At 44.2% G+C, this 15,438-nt stretch overlaps 1 protein-coding gene across 1 annotated transcript in view; it reads right to left on the bottom strand.

Annotated features, from left to right (window-relative positions):
• RORA (RAR related orphan receptor A) overlaps positions 1-15,438 on the bottom strand; it is a 477,306-nt gene that overhangs the window by 459,366 nt on the left and 2,502 nt on the right. Inside the window, exon 2 of the mRNA XM_080395591.1 lies at positions 1-15,438. This exon is cut by the window's left edge and continues 24,919 nt beyond it. The gene's annotated coding sequence lies outside the window, so the exon portion shown is untranslated.

Raw genomic sequence — 15,438 nt, 5'->3', positions numbered from 1 at the left:
ATACAGACTGCAAATTAAGGGAGCCTTAGCATCCTCACTAGGCAGACCACTTTACAGGAGAAAATTAACCTCTGTGTGTTATGGCCAATAAAGTATTATATCTGTTGTAAAGGCTGTTCAGTTAAATAAGAACATTGCGCGTTAGCGTGACAGAGGAACATACGTCCAAATATGAGGAAAAGCATGCTTGTTCCTGGATAAAACAGTATTGCTAAATACTGCAATGACAAAAACCCGAGGAGAACCTAGAAAAACATAATTTGTGCCAATTCTTCTCCAGATGCCAACTTCTTTTCAGCAACACAAAACTATTCCTAGAATGACTACTTTCCACTTTCTAGAAAAAGCAGGATTTGGGAATCTTACAGCTTAGAGGTTAGTTAGGATTTTTATTTGGAATCGAGTGCTGGACCAGGTAAACCTGTTTCCTGCCTTGACCACAGAGGGCAGGACTTAGCGGCAGGTATGATAAGGCTCTTATATATATAGGTTCCTAATATATGGGTGATACAGATAATATACTTCAATGACTCTGTGAGACTCTCTTGCTTCTCATATAATGCTCCAGTGGAAAAGAGGGCCAAAGACGAAAAGTATATAATCCTCCCAGAGAGGAGAACTGATTAATCCCTAAATGAGAAACATATTACAAATAAGATTGAGAAAGCTCCCCTACAGAACCGGAGGTTGAAAATAATTCATTGGAAATACTGCAGTTCTCACCAACAGCACTGTTTCTTGAAATTTCTGGAATTTATCTGGAAATTTAATTTCAAGCTGAACCACAAGTGGACTTGGCAAGCCACTGTGAGATTCACTGATACTGTCACACGCTGTTTTTACAGGGTTATTACTCAGAAAAGCTGAAACCTCGATAGCTCTGTTGATATCTGTTGTGTCTTTTCAGACAAGTTCTTTTTTAACTGAAATTTATCTTACCCTTTGCTTCCCTTAATCCTGACAAATAGTGGTTTCATTTGCAGCAATACCCACACTAATAGGGAGTGACACTCTTCCTAATGCAGATCATTTAAATAAGTTAGCAGAAGGCCTTATTTATAGATGCAACATATATGTGAGAGATGGATGGGACCTCTGTGCAATAAGCAAATGAGTGTCAAAAGCAGACATGTCACTAGCCAGTTACTATGACTTGTAAGACGAAAATAAATGTTTAAATGCTGTGAAGTGATAAAATGTCAAAAAGGGAAGCAGGATGAATGGCCTAGAACGGAGGGCTTGTTTGTGATCCAGTCTCAGAAAGTTCAGTCATGCTGTCCTAACAACAAAAAATCCCTGCAAGTTTCTCCCATTGATCATATGCTTTTTGTACTTGCCAACAGAAATGTATATTTAGTAACTCCCTGAAAGATTTACATCTATTACATTGACACAGAATACAAATGAGGCATTTTAAGTGGCATTTTATGGTTATGTTGTAAAACAAATTGCCACATCTGTTTGAATTCCTGTTTTACCATACCCATCCCTCAATCTTCTTCAACCTGTCTTTACTCTGAGACCCTTTTACTTCCCCCAGACTCTGTTTTACACCATCCAGAAGCTTACGACTTTATTTTTCAACTTTATTCCGAGGAACGTAGACACAGTAGCTTTGCAACTTGCCTTACATTCCATTAAGTTGAGATATTGTTCCTGTAACGTAACAGAGGAACAGTGCAGTTGCAGTTTTCTCAGATAATGTCAGATTAATCAATCATTTTTAAATACCAACAGGCACAAAGTACAGAAGTACTCAAAAGGCAGTGTACATAAAGTGCTTTCTTATGAGGTATAATTCATCACACACACACACCCCCCCTGTAGTATCGGTAATACTAATTTTGTCCTTGCACTTCAAACAGCGTATCACTTTGCACAGCGTTTGCCTATGCACACTGTTAAGGCATGTAGGCTGCTCAAATCCTTCATCCTTCTGCATTCGAAGAAGACAGAAAATAGCCGACTGAGAAACAGTAAAAGCATATGGCTGTACTTCTTCAGCACTAACCACCAGAAATCAAGCAGCTTTGCATTGTTCATGTAAAACCATCCGTGCAAACATAATGGAAAGCAATTGTGTAGGAGGCAGTTACTCAAATGCGTGATATTAGGCACTCCCAGACCTGCTCCTCCAGTGCTGAACATAGCACTCCGGGCAGCTGTGATCTCCCAGCGTGCTACAGGATGTAGATGTACTATGTGCAAGTTGACATTTATTTTGTCAATGTTGATCATAAAAGAACGTTTAGCTTTTGAAAGCTGTGCTTATACAATCTCATAACATAACACACCGTGCAGAATATCTAAGTTGCAAGTAAACCAATAACACTGCTAAAATCATATAGTAGTTAGAAACCACACAGTATCACTAAAAGACCTGGCAAACCTTTCGAAACTAAACATCTCACAGAATTAGCGGTCCCCTGAGCAGGCATTGCCCAAGAATCAATTCCTCAGCAATCTCCACTTTCTCTTGCCTTTCTTCTCTTTCTTTCTCATTCCTGCCCTTCTCATTCCAAGCTCAGGTCTCCTGTCAGACCTAGAGTGCAGCTGTGTGGAAAGCAGATAGCGCAAGCAGAAGTACAGCAAGAACAGCAGCTCAAGAGCAAGGTTTCTGTCATCTTAGTGACACCTGTTCTCCAGTGTGCACTTCTGGTCCCAGTTCCTCCCTCCTGTGGCTAATGCTTTGAGCATGAATACGTGGGCACAACATCCATAAAAGACGCACCATAAATCCTCACTAGCACCATCTGGGGTGTTAATGGGTGCCACCAGCGTACTGGCCAGCACCCTCTCTATAGCCTGTCCAGAGAACCAGTAAGACAGGTCTAATATTCTGTTCCAGTACATATATGTCACCAATCTCACCCGACTCCTCTCCACCTACAACTTTACATTCAAGTAACAAACATTTTCCCCAATCTGTGAACACAGCTAGTGATCTCAGGCTATCTAAACAATATACCCATTTCATTATGTCCCAAAGGAGAGAGTGTAATAATAACTATTAATAATACTAATCATCATTTACTTCAGTGACACAGATGCCATCTTCTTCAGCCAAACCGGGAACTTGAACTCCTCCTTTCATTTCACCACAACCTTAGTGCATGCACACTAGCTTTCCATCATATTGTGCCTGGGGAACTCCTAACACGCACACCAGTTTCTTAGTGGCCATAGTCAACACAGATAATAATGTATTATAAACTAAAGCATGTAAAGAAAAAATCCAGCAGTCACCTAAAACACACAGGCAGGACTGTAATAGATAACCAGCCCCTCAAAGGTGTTAGCTTTTGCTTTCAGCAATCTAGAGAGTAGTTTTAACCAAGAAAAACACCTCTCCAGGGACAGAGGTCACATTTTGAGCAAGCCACTCACTACCATGCATGAGTTCACTTCATGCAGAAATGAACCCCGTGGCGCTCATAGCTCCACACATTCCCGTCTTCCCTCACCTCCTTCAGACTTTCAGCCCTTTCCGTGAAACCTGATGGTGTCATTTCTGTGGACATGAAGGACATCTAGTGGAGTCTTGCTTGCTCCCAGCAGAATGCATAGCATTAGCCTCTGATCCCCAATTTCTTACCCTTGTTCCCCCAATCCAGCACCTGTTTCTGCTCCCTGAGGACAGGCAGAGAAGCCCAGACCTGCAGATTTCTCTCCTCCTGCTGCCAGCATGGACACACCGATCCCCTGGGGCATTCTGCGCCCCCTCTGCAGACCACGCTGTCTTCTGGTCTTCATCACAGGGTCCTGCACCCGTGTTACCCTCCTCCCCACTCGGAGCACAGAGACATTTCTCTGCTACACGAAGAAAGCTGGAATAGTCAATACCACATCCCGCTGGCTTTCCAGACTGCGCAGGGCAATTGGTGAGAATATCGTGCTTTAACCTATTCTGATCCACCAGGGCTTGCAGCAACATAGAGTCCCCACTCTCTGGCCTCGTCTACACCACACCACTTTAGGAGTTTAATTCTTGGGCAAAACCCTCTTAATTTTATGCTAGCTCAACACCTTAGCACTGAGATTATGAAGGGCCTGAACTTCCCACAAAAAAACAGCAGAAGGTTTTTGGAGCTAGGGAATCAAACTCTCATATATGGCTAAGCACAATTAAGTCTGCTGTGGAAAAAACCCAAAAGGCTTATTCAGATTGCCTTGTAAAAGCTTAAACATAAATATTTAATTCAGAATATTTTCTAAATTCACTTTCAAAAACCATCATTCACAGTATTTCAAAGGCTGAGGCACAGAGGTGTTTTATCTCTAAAAGAACAAGTAAACAAATGCAAGTTTCCCCCTGTTCATTTAGCTGAATATGTCAAAGCAAGAAGTTGCTAAAAAATTAGGGAAGATGTAAATAACAACCGTGCCAGTAAGTGGGTATTTCTCATGGTCAACATATAACCTGAAAAGTTATAAATTATATGTTTCTGTTGGAATAACAGGAGATGGCTGTGCTTTGTGTTGCAGCACTGCCGGGGTTCGCGTCCCCTTCCCAGTCCCACAGGTATCTCTCTGGAGCGGGTGCCCTTTGGTCACTGATGGGCTGCACCTGTGGGACCACTGGTGTTTTCTGGAGGCTGCCCTGCCCAGCCTCATCCTTCCCAGCCCCAAGAAAGCAGCCAGATCGATACAAGAGAAGCACGGTGCCAATGCAAGCATGATCAAATTGCGAGCACTTTCCCTCTCTGTTATCTTAATTGAGACCAACCCTATAGCTAGCCAAGCCAGCTGAGCCCAGTAAAACAAACCACAAACCCATTACGGAATTCGTTGTCTGAGGCTGCGGTGCGGGGGCCGAGTGCAATGGGTACTGCCATCTTCCTTTCTCAGCCTGATCCCAATCCCTCTGTACCAACATATAACTAGGCTTCAGGTGGCCAGGCTGCCTGTCCTTCCTCTGCTGCAGCTGCCATAACCTCAGCCCCGCCGCGGCGAGCCAAGGCCAGCACCGGGCAATGAAACCCCCTTATGTTCTTCGAGCAGGAGAAGTGCCACTTGTCACCAAGAGACTGCCAAAGGCTGTGGAAGCTCACACCCCCCGACTGGGGCAAATCCCCCTGTGAGCAACACAGGCAGGAGACCCGCCTGGTTCACCACCACACCGCAAAACCTGGTCCCTATTATAATAATATATATATATATTTTATAATAGGGTCCACTGTGCCCTATTCGCTCCAGCCTCCCGTCCTGTGGGTGCTGAGAATCCATCGCAGCCGGCAGCCCAGCACGTGCGCCGCGCTGCAGGGCGAGCCTGACACCCAAACACTCCACAAAGCAGTGACTCAGAGCGTGCTGAGAATAGGCGCAGTTTCCATTCCCAGCTACAAATATTTTTAGCTGCTCTAACAAACAGAACAGCTTGTCAAGATGACCCAGGAAGTCCTTTTAAAAAGAAAACATGATAGAATGTATGGACAGAGCTACACAATGTGCATGCCAAGACTCTAATGCAAGAAGCATCTTGTGCCGGGGCTGGGATGCACGTCTGTCTTCTGACCCAGGCAGCATATAACCTTGAGTCCAATGCTTGCACCTACTCCATTTACCCTCTCCAGAGGGTATTTCATTCACCCTGCACATGAAATCAGGATACTTGCGATGGGTAGGAAAGACAGAAGGGGGATAGCCAGAATTCACTACATTGACAACTGAAACACTATCAGCCACACACTGATTTTTAAAGTTTTTGAAACAGACTTCATAAATTTCTTTATAATTTGTTTAATTATTTTTTTGCAGAGACCAAATTCAAGATGTGTTACATTCAGATTTTCTCTCTGTCTCACAAGGGAGCAAACAATTCCTCAGCGGAGCTGACCAATACAACTTTGGCTGTCTGTCAGCCACTAATGCTGCCCTACTTTCCTCCCTTTCAAATCTGAGGGAAGTCCACACTTGATTCTCTTAGTAAAGGAAAATTCATCTTTCTTGCCCAAATGCCAACACAGGTGTATCAAATTATTCTAAGGTGGGATCACAAACTTTGCATGAATTGATCGTTGTCCCCTGTATTGGTGGAAACCTTACAAGTAGGCTCTCTAACACACTGAGTAACAGCTCCAGGAGTTACCAAGTACCTCAGAGAACTCCTCCAGACTGAAATTTTGCATCAGCTTTCACAGCATCCTGACCAGGTCTGTGTGCTGTGATTCCTCTAGACTACACAGGTTTGCTGCTTTCAGCTAGAGAAGTCACTAATAGCAATAATCAAAGTCACAAAATACATTTAACAGCAAGGTATCACATCCCGTGGAAATTATTGCTTTGTATTAATATTTATTGTTTACCAACTGTATAATAGGAAGGCTAAATGGTCTACTTGAGCTGTTTTGTGAGGATGCGTTTATACTTACGTTTGATAAAACATTTGCCAATAGCTATCAAAATAAGATACACATATTTTTAATTTAGCCTGTGGGCTAGTCTGGAGAAGTATCCTTTGTTATGCTGGTGTGTTTGAGCCACTTCTGTCATGGCATTTGCTCTCACACATACACCCCCGTTTCAGTGTAACCGAAGCAGAACTCAGTCGTTCGAATGCTCCGCCAGAGAAGTTACGCTAGAAAAGTGAGTGGTTTAAAATTCACACTTTGCCTTGTGTTAGTCCAGCTTTCCCAGGGCCCAGGCCTGTAACTCTGCTTCACAGAAATGGTATAGACATGCGTGTGCACACACACACACAATTTGCTTTTAATTTACGTAGCACAACCTGCATTCTTGTCACAGAGCAGCTACACCCTGGCCAGGAAAATTTAGGTTACTACATACAAAAAAAGGGTCCTACTGTTTATCCAAACCCAAGGATCACATCTGTGTCGACTGGCAGTTAGGCAGAGCCATCTGTCATTTTGGGGTATCCTAATGGGATTTGGCATCAGAAGATGAGGTTCTGTAACCAGGTAAAGATCAAGGGACAAGAATGCCTCGAGGCTTCAATTACCCACAACTTCACATTGTGCTGCCTTCGGAAATCTGTTCTGGGAACCATGTTAAGTGCAATTCATTGATGTTTATGGTTCGCATTTGCTGTTCCTGGAAGCAGAACAGCCTATAAAATTAGCAGCTGTAGCTCTATATCTGGGAAAAGGGGGGGGGGGGGGGGGGGGGGAAGTTGAAATAGTGGAATTTTCATTTTATTTCTTGATATTTTGACATTGGCACAAATCCAGCTTAACAACACTACCTTCGAAATGCCCTTTATTACCAGGTGACCATTCTGTATTTACAACCTGTGTGGGGTTTACTTTATTCTCTGTGCTCAGTCTGTATCCAGACCTCCTGAGACCCGTATTTCTGATGCCTTTTACCTTTCTAAATGCTGAGTGCCCTCTATTACCAAGAATTTTGTTAGTCATTTTATGAGCTCAGAACTAGATATTTTGTGAAATTAAACAAATAAACAAATCACCACAAAGAATATACAGTTCTGCTGAAAAAGGCTGGATAATTCCCCACCCACTATTCACCAATAATCCAAGATGGATTCTTCCAATTTGAACTGGGATTTTCCATTGAAATGAGACACTGTGCCGACGCAGATAGCTATTTCTATAACTTAGAGCTATCACATACCTTCCCTGCCCAGAGAAAAGCAGAAAAGTTCTCAGCCATATTAGTGATGTATAATACGATTTGGAGCCAGGACAACGCGTGTAAACTTATCTAGGCATTACAAAAAGAGCACTTTTATGAAAGAATCCACGTTTTGAGTTTGCAGAAACAAAGATGCTATTAAAGGCGACTAAGTTGAAAAGAAAAAACAACCCCAGAAGCCCAAAAATGAGAAAGATGTCAACCCAAATATTGTTACTGATGAAGATACCGAGTCTTCAGGCCTGAAATATTTCTAATATCTTCTATTTTAAAATAATCTGTGAATCAGTTTCAACATAGCTTCGCAACTGCCAGGCTAAGGAAGACACTAATAACAATGCCTCATTTTTATTTTTTTTTTTGTTTGAGAAGTGTCAGAGTTCCCAGCAGATGTAGGACCACTGCTCCCCTGGACTGCCACATGCTCTGAGGACAGACCACCTAGGTGCAATTCTCAAGTGGGAGGGCAAGACGCTGGCTGATGCAGTTAATTCCCTCTGAGATGTTTCTGGAGCAGCTGCAGCCCAGGTAAGTGGGGGTTCACCCAGAAGTTCTCCACTCAGACCTTTGGCTAAATGCAGCCTTAAGAGGACCACAGCTAACAAGCTCTCAGCATAACCTTTCTCCACACAATTTTTCTCTTGGCCACACACTTTGTTCCTTCTTAATAGAGCTATGTGAGCCTCCCTGCCTGCTCTCTGGCTGGCGCTGGCTCTCCCCTTCCAGCCAGGCTCCCTCTCGCCTTACCTTCCCTCCTGCCATGAATGCCAAGGGATTGCTTTCAGCCCCCTGCTCACAACCCTAGCTCCCCACGCTGATTCTTTCTGACCTTGCACACCTCAGCTGGTCATGGAATAGCTACTTAGATAACTGGTCAACCATTCCCTTTGCAGAACAATATCCCCTACTAAAACAGCTGGACAGTCATTGTTTATGTGAAGCAAGGTTGGGGTGTCCTGAGGCACTCGTGTTAGAAACCTGATGCCCACACACTGCTGCCTTGGGGCTTGGATTGCTCTTCTCCCGAGCCAAGCATCACAGGACGCAAAGGTTGCCTGGAGACTGAACCAAACAGGGACGATCAAGAGTATTTTTACAGAGTGGCACTACCACAAGAAGGATGTAATTTCCATGTTATGTTAAAATACTCCAGCTCTTTTGGTAAGCAACTGGAACTGGAAAAAGCCCAGGGTGTAAACACTGGGACAGCCTTTGGTTCTTAGTTCCCCCTGTCAATTCCATCCAGCTATGTTGAAAAAGAAAGAAAAGTAAGTATAATTCTGTGAGGAGCATCTCTCTTTTACATGGAACACTGCAGCAGATGCACATCACCAGGCGCAAGGTAGATGTTTACATACTGCGACTTGAACAGCAGCTCTCGAGGGCAGGGACAGCAGCGCTGCCTCCTGCTTGGGCACCACGTGTGGGACTCCCACCTCGTGGCATGGTGCCACTCCTGCCCTCACCCTCCGCCAGAGCCCAGAGGCACTGAGAGCACCAGCCCACACTGCAGCCACAGAAAGAGGAAAGAATGTTGAGAAGGGGATGCCCTGAGTCCCTCCGGCTTATCTGCAGGACCCAAGCAGCCTGCAGCTGCTACCGAGGAGAAAAGCAGGTTGTCAGCAAATACTATTTTCTGCTTTGAACCTGGAAGAGAACGCAATGGCCTCACAAATGTTGCAAAGAAAGAGGAGCGTGCATGTCCAGTGAAGCTTTTCTTCAGGATTTAAATATTCCTTTTTTCCAAACTTAAGAAAGCTGCATTGTTCATGAAATTTAATGCTCTAACATGGTCCATTTTCAGAAGGTAAATCCTAAAAAGCTCAGTGTGGCATTTTTAAACAACTGCCACCACAAATCTCCAGAATTTTGTGTTTCTAACCTTGCTTTTAAGTGCTTGCATGACTAATAAAGTGTGACATTGCTGAGATTTGCTAGCATTCTTTTCTGTAACATAAGTTCTAGCTGACAAAAATATGGCTAAATTTAGATACCTGCAGCAAACAAGAACCTTCGAAACAAAAGCAGGCTTAAGGATTAAAATTGGCTATGACATGTTTATGCTCCAACACAGGCAAGTTCACATAACCCCTTGTCTGCTGCCCCATCCGCAAAGTCATGGGCTGGCTATGAAAAGTCGTTTGCTGAATGCCGGCTCTAAAAGCATTACTCAGTTCGATATGCTGCTGCTCCAGCGGGTTATGCCAGTATGGCAGGTGGAGCCTGCTGGGTCTGTCAACTATAGAATTATTTTTTTTTTTTAAATAAGCCGCTAACTAGAGAAAAGCAGACGGAAGAAGACCTCCTCTGTAGATAACGAATTGGTGTTAAACATTGCTTGAAGTGCACAGAAGTCTCATACTGGGATCTCCAAACTCTAAATACATTCAGGCACTATACTGCATTTTCCCAGTTTTATACTATCTACATGCTCTTTAAATGGGGCAAATCCAGCTGAACCCTTGCTTGTTTCTCCTCACACATTTCCTTCCATATCCCTGAAAAATACAAACCACAGTTCAGTATTAGTTCAGTAATGGTCAAACTGAAGTCAGTTGATGGCTCATCAGACACAAATACAGAAGGTCTACCTACAGTGGGAATTACACCTAGAAAAGAGACTGTTTCAATCCTGTGGCTGGATTTCAAATCTCCTTTATTATGTTTTCTTTTTTGCATTATGCCAGGCAGCTACCCTAGAAGCCATGTAAGGATGATATATAAACACCTCTGCTTTCTATACTTCTGTGGGTAGAATTAACCGTGTTATTTAAATGTCATTTTACTGCAAAGATAAATTCTTTTAAAAAAGGAAAATCCAAATAACATTCAAAATTGAATTTTCAAGCCATTAACTCTACTAGGCTGGCCCTGCTGGTGCACGGAATGTCTGCTAGGTATTCTCATAACAAGGTCTCTTTTTCTAGCTCAAACTTTGCACTAAAGCACCCTAAGAAAAACAGTCAGCTCATGCAACGGCAGAAAATAAAATAAGAAGCCCAAATAATACAGCTGCTATGGAATAGCCGCCTTCTTTTTCTTCACAGTAAAATTCAACTTCTCTTTTCTGAAAAAAAAAAAAAAAAAAAAAAAAAAGCCACCCAAAAGATGCTGGGACCTCTCTGCAGGAACAGAAATCTACAACATGAATGAAAACTCACATACTACGTTTCCTATTTATTTTCTTTGCAACTGTGTACTTAGTCCTGGAGAGAATACTTCCTGCTCTAAGTACATATTTTGAATTCACTGTCAGATTTTAAAACAAGCAAATGAAATACCCAAACACAACAGTGCATCCAGAAGCATTTGCAGCCTCTTGTCCTGGAAAAAGCCAGAGCTGCAGCTCTGTGGGAAATTCCTGGCAAGTCTGATGGCTTTGCGTTCCCTGTAGACCATTCTGACCATGGGCAGAAATGAACACAACTTTCTTTCTAAAGTTTGCAGAAAAATCCCATGGAATATCCTGCATTACTGACAGAAGAGTTATCTTTGCCAGACGCTGAAGCTTCAGACTGCTCAGGCCCCTTCGTTGTGCCAAGCACATCTTAGCTGCCTGTGTCTCACAATCTTACACAATTTTTCGATCTTTAAATCAAACAAAACCCAGTCTAAATATCCAGATTAAAGTCACAGGTTTAAATATTCTCTGTTGGATTTCCCTTTGACGCTCACATTCAGCTGAGCAGGAACGATCCCTTCCCTGTGCACTGAGGTCCGCTCCCCCGCCCTGCCAGGAGTGACCCGCGAGCTGATCAACAGCAAGGAGCTTCCCTTTCAAAAAATTTTCCACTTGACAAATCATAAGCAACCCCCCCAACCACTTCACTTCTATTGTCAGCAGATCAGGACAAAGCAAAAAGAAAGCAGCACCAAAAAGACCCCGGTACTCTAAATCTATGCACTCCAAGCACCTAAATAACTACAAAAAAGTAATCACTTTGGGGAAGTATTTTACTAGTGAAAACCACAACTTTCCTTGTAGTCAGCATCCTGTTCTCCTTTTTCGTCTGACAGCTGTAGGACCTGTGAGACTATCTCTATATTTAATCAAGATATCTCTGGTAGTTTCAGAAATCAGCAATACTTTAAGAGGAAGAAAAAAAAAAAAATGTGCAGTGAGCTCTGGTTGCTGCCCGCCCTGTCTTTCTGCTCCTCCAGGGAATGAAAATGAGGAGTCAGGCAGATTCTGCCCGTCGTAGTCCCTGTGGAAGGAGCCAGGAATGCAAGCACTCACTGCTGGTTTTCATCTGTCACCCACCAATGAGTTCCCCAGTACTCAGCACCTCGGTGACCTCCCACACAGTGTCCCTGTGTCAGGATAACTGCGACACGAGCACTGCTGCTGCATGAGCTGCCATTAGCAGAGAGCTCCTAACCACCACAGCAGACAAAGGCAGATGAGGCTTCTTTTCCTCTGTATTGGGGCAACATGCAGTCAACCCAACAGGGATCAGCAGAGGCCATGTCAGACTGGAGATGCCAGGTGGGAGGATGGCCCCAGGCAATACATGCTGCCATCCAGGCTCTGGCTGTTCTAATGGTCCAAGAGCTGAGATTAACTCGTCTCCCGCTCAGCTCCCCCCTAGTAACACAGCACACAGACACAAAGCCAGACACCTACTGCATAATCAGGCCCCTCAAAAGCGCTAGCAGAGTTCTCAGCAGCTCCTGTGATACCCAGTGCCATCAGAGACTTACGGCAGTGGCGTGCCTGGAGCCTGAATACTGGTAAAATTCATCCTACTGCCTCTAGGAAAAAATGCCAGGGGTCGGGAAAGGGCAGCGAAAACAGGCAAACCACACAGGAAGGTACGTTGTCCTCTAATGTGGAGGAAAAGCAGAGATATACCAAAAGACAAGCAGGGCTAAAAATATCAAGAAGAGGGCAGAGGTGCTCGCACAGTGCAGGCATGCTGGGGCCACAGAAATGCATTTGCAGCTAGTTCTAACCCACACTGATTGAAAGGCAGGTACCTGTGCGGGGAGAGTTGAAAGACATGTTTTATTTCTCACCTCTCTGTACAACCCCCTCCCCCTCACTCCCAGTTTTGTGCCTAGGGAAAAGAAAACCTGCCCCTAAAAAACCCTCCAAAAAAACCCCACTGAAAAAAACCCAGGAACTTGAAACAAAGGACAGAGAACAGAGAAAGACAAAAATCAAAATAAAAAAAAGGGGGGAAAGGTCTTAGAAACACCCTAGTCTTTCACTGGGATTTTTAAAGTTTAGGGACATAGTTTTGAAAACAGAATAATGGGTTTGCTTTGTTTTTAACTGGAAAAAAACCCTCAGTCAGCCCTACTCTTGATCGACTTGCACAGTTAAAGAGATTGTAAAACCTCTGACATGCACAAGGCAGAATAAAATGGTGTCATTAAAAATACAACAAAAATGTGACTGGAGAGACCTGACCATGCGGCTCCATCCTTCACAGCCACAACCAAGCAGCAACACCTGAACCAGCCACGCAGTGAGCAACGGGGCCTGCAGAGCTGCAGCCTCCTCTTGCAGGGACCGGGCACAACGTGCAGAGCTGTAGGCTCACAGTCAGGGTTTCCAACCTGTTTCAAGCCACTAAAATTAGTTTTGGAGCAACTGGCAGTGCAATACAGACAAGTCAATTCACAAACTAATAATTATTTTTTTTTAGGTTCTTTTTGTTAACCAAAAAACCAACCCCCAAAACAAAAACCAAACCCCAAAGCCACCCCCAACAGCCCAACCCTTTTAGCATCATTAAAGTCTAGCAGTTCAGAGCGTGCATCTCGACAACATAGAAAGTAGCTAACTGAATCCAGCTCTCAGACACTGGGCTCTGTTTAAGAATAGATTCATTCATGATTTATTTAAATCGATCTAAGTTCAGATTACCTCTGGAAGAGGTGGATCTACTCTCCTTCTGCTCACTTCTGTTTTCTTGGTTGTTGCCTTGGAAAGGCTGCTCAGTAGTTTGACTCGAGACCTGAACTGCTTGAAATCTTTTGTTTTATGGCTTAAATTTCACTCAGAGCAGCTTCTCACGAAGGAGAGAATGGGATAAGGAAGGAAGGGGAAAGAGGAAGACAGGAGGGCTGAAGTCTTCCTTTTATTGGCAAAGAAATGTAGAGAGCCCTAAACCAACAGTGGAAGGGCACCTCCCTTTGGTAAGTATTTGTTGTAGGAGGCAGTATGTGCAGTGCACGTACCAGCCATACCCACAGCAATGGTGGAAATCACCTCTTAGATGTTATTTAGGATCGTTACTCCTTTGTAAAGTAAAGCGTATTTATAGGAACTTATTTAGTTAGTGGTACTCATTACCAGGTCCTTCACACACCCTCCTTTCTGGCTGACTTTGTTTATAGAGGCAAAGCCCTCCCAGACAAACACGGGCACTCCAGCGTTCCCTCCCTTCACCCTCCCAAGTGCCAGTGACTTGAGCACATTCCTGTGGAGACTGGTTTCAGGGAGCTGCTATTTTCTTAACTGGTTGTCCCTGTGAGTGAGGAAGGGTTACAAACTTGTGTTTGTAATTCTAGTATACACTTGGAGCAATTTTAATATGCTAGCAAAATGTTCATTCTAACTGGAAAAGAAGATGCTTTTCATCTTTTATCTTTCATTTCCATTGATGACATTCATGCCATAGTTCAGAAGACCACCCTTCAGCTTGTTCTTGGCTGAGACATAGTGCTTTTAATTTATAAATTATGTCTTCTTAGAAAAAGAAAAAAACCCACTCTGTTCTGCCAGTCATATTGTCCTTGTTTTTTAATTACCACCACCAAAGAGAAAAGGCTTTAATGCCTAGAAGAAATGTGCACATATTTTCTACCACAAAGAAATTCATCAATGTTTAGCACAACGGCATGTAATTAATAGTTGTACTTTAAAATTCAAGCTAGGCTCATTGTAGTTGTCGGCCAGGAGATGTACACCAGCACCATACAGAATATTTTCCTCTTCTTTCTGTTTCCCAGGAGGCAGCAAGGCTGCGAGTACAGACCAATGGGGCAACAGTGCGGCATTACCAGGCCGACTGTAGCAGTCCTTTCCACTACGAACATTCCCTTTCCACTATGAACAACTTACAGGCGAAAAATGAACAAAATAATTGTCTCCAGGCCCCCACCACTTCACTGTACCACTGCCAGTGCTGTCTTTTTTTTTTTTCCCTTCTCCCCCCACCCCCTCTTTTTTTAAATCAGACCGTAAGGATGCTTTACAACTGCACTGAGCGAACCTTTCCCGGTGTGGCTCCTGGGTTTCACCCCTTGGTTTCAAACAGCCAATTATTGTCCTGGTGAAGTGCTGTGGGATGAAATTTGTCCAGTGGAGTGCCTGGTGTTCACCAGCGGAGCAGTGAGGGCAGGTGACTGAGAGGTGCTGCACGTGCAGGGCTCGTGTCCCCTGCTGCGTCCCTTGCCCCTGTCCCCACCCTACGTCACTGCCGTATTGCATGGCCCATAAGCTTATTCCAGTGGTCAGTCTAAATCTTCCAGTTATATGACTTCTCCTGTCATGCCAGTGATGGGTGTCCAAATTCACCTCATCCTGTCCCCTCCTCGCCTCTGCCTGCCTGCTGACTCCCACCCCAGCGCTGCGCATCCCTCTGCCTTTTGTCGGTACAGCTGTGCGTGTGGGAACTGAGTACCTGGAGCTCTGTGGGAGAAGGGTGGGGAAGCTTTGGGTTGCATTTAAAGCAAAAGGGGGATCTCGCCAAGGAGGCGGTATGCGCAGGGCTACCTGGGGCGCGGGCTCCACTGAGCCACTTGGCGCAGCAGCAGTGGCGGTGGGTTGGCAGCAGCCACCTCTGCTGCTGCAGCCACCTCTGCTGCTGCAGCCAC

Source organism: Falco punctatus (assembly GCF_963210335.1).
Source record: "Falco punctatus genome assembly, chromosome: 7".
NCBI classification, from domain to species: domain Eukaryota; kingdom Metazoa; phylum Chordata; class Aves; order Falconiformes; family Falconidae; genus Falco; species Falco punctatus.
This window is presented reverse-complemented; position numbering and strand designations above follow the sequence as displayed.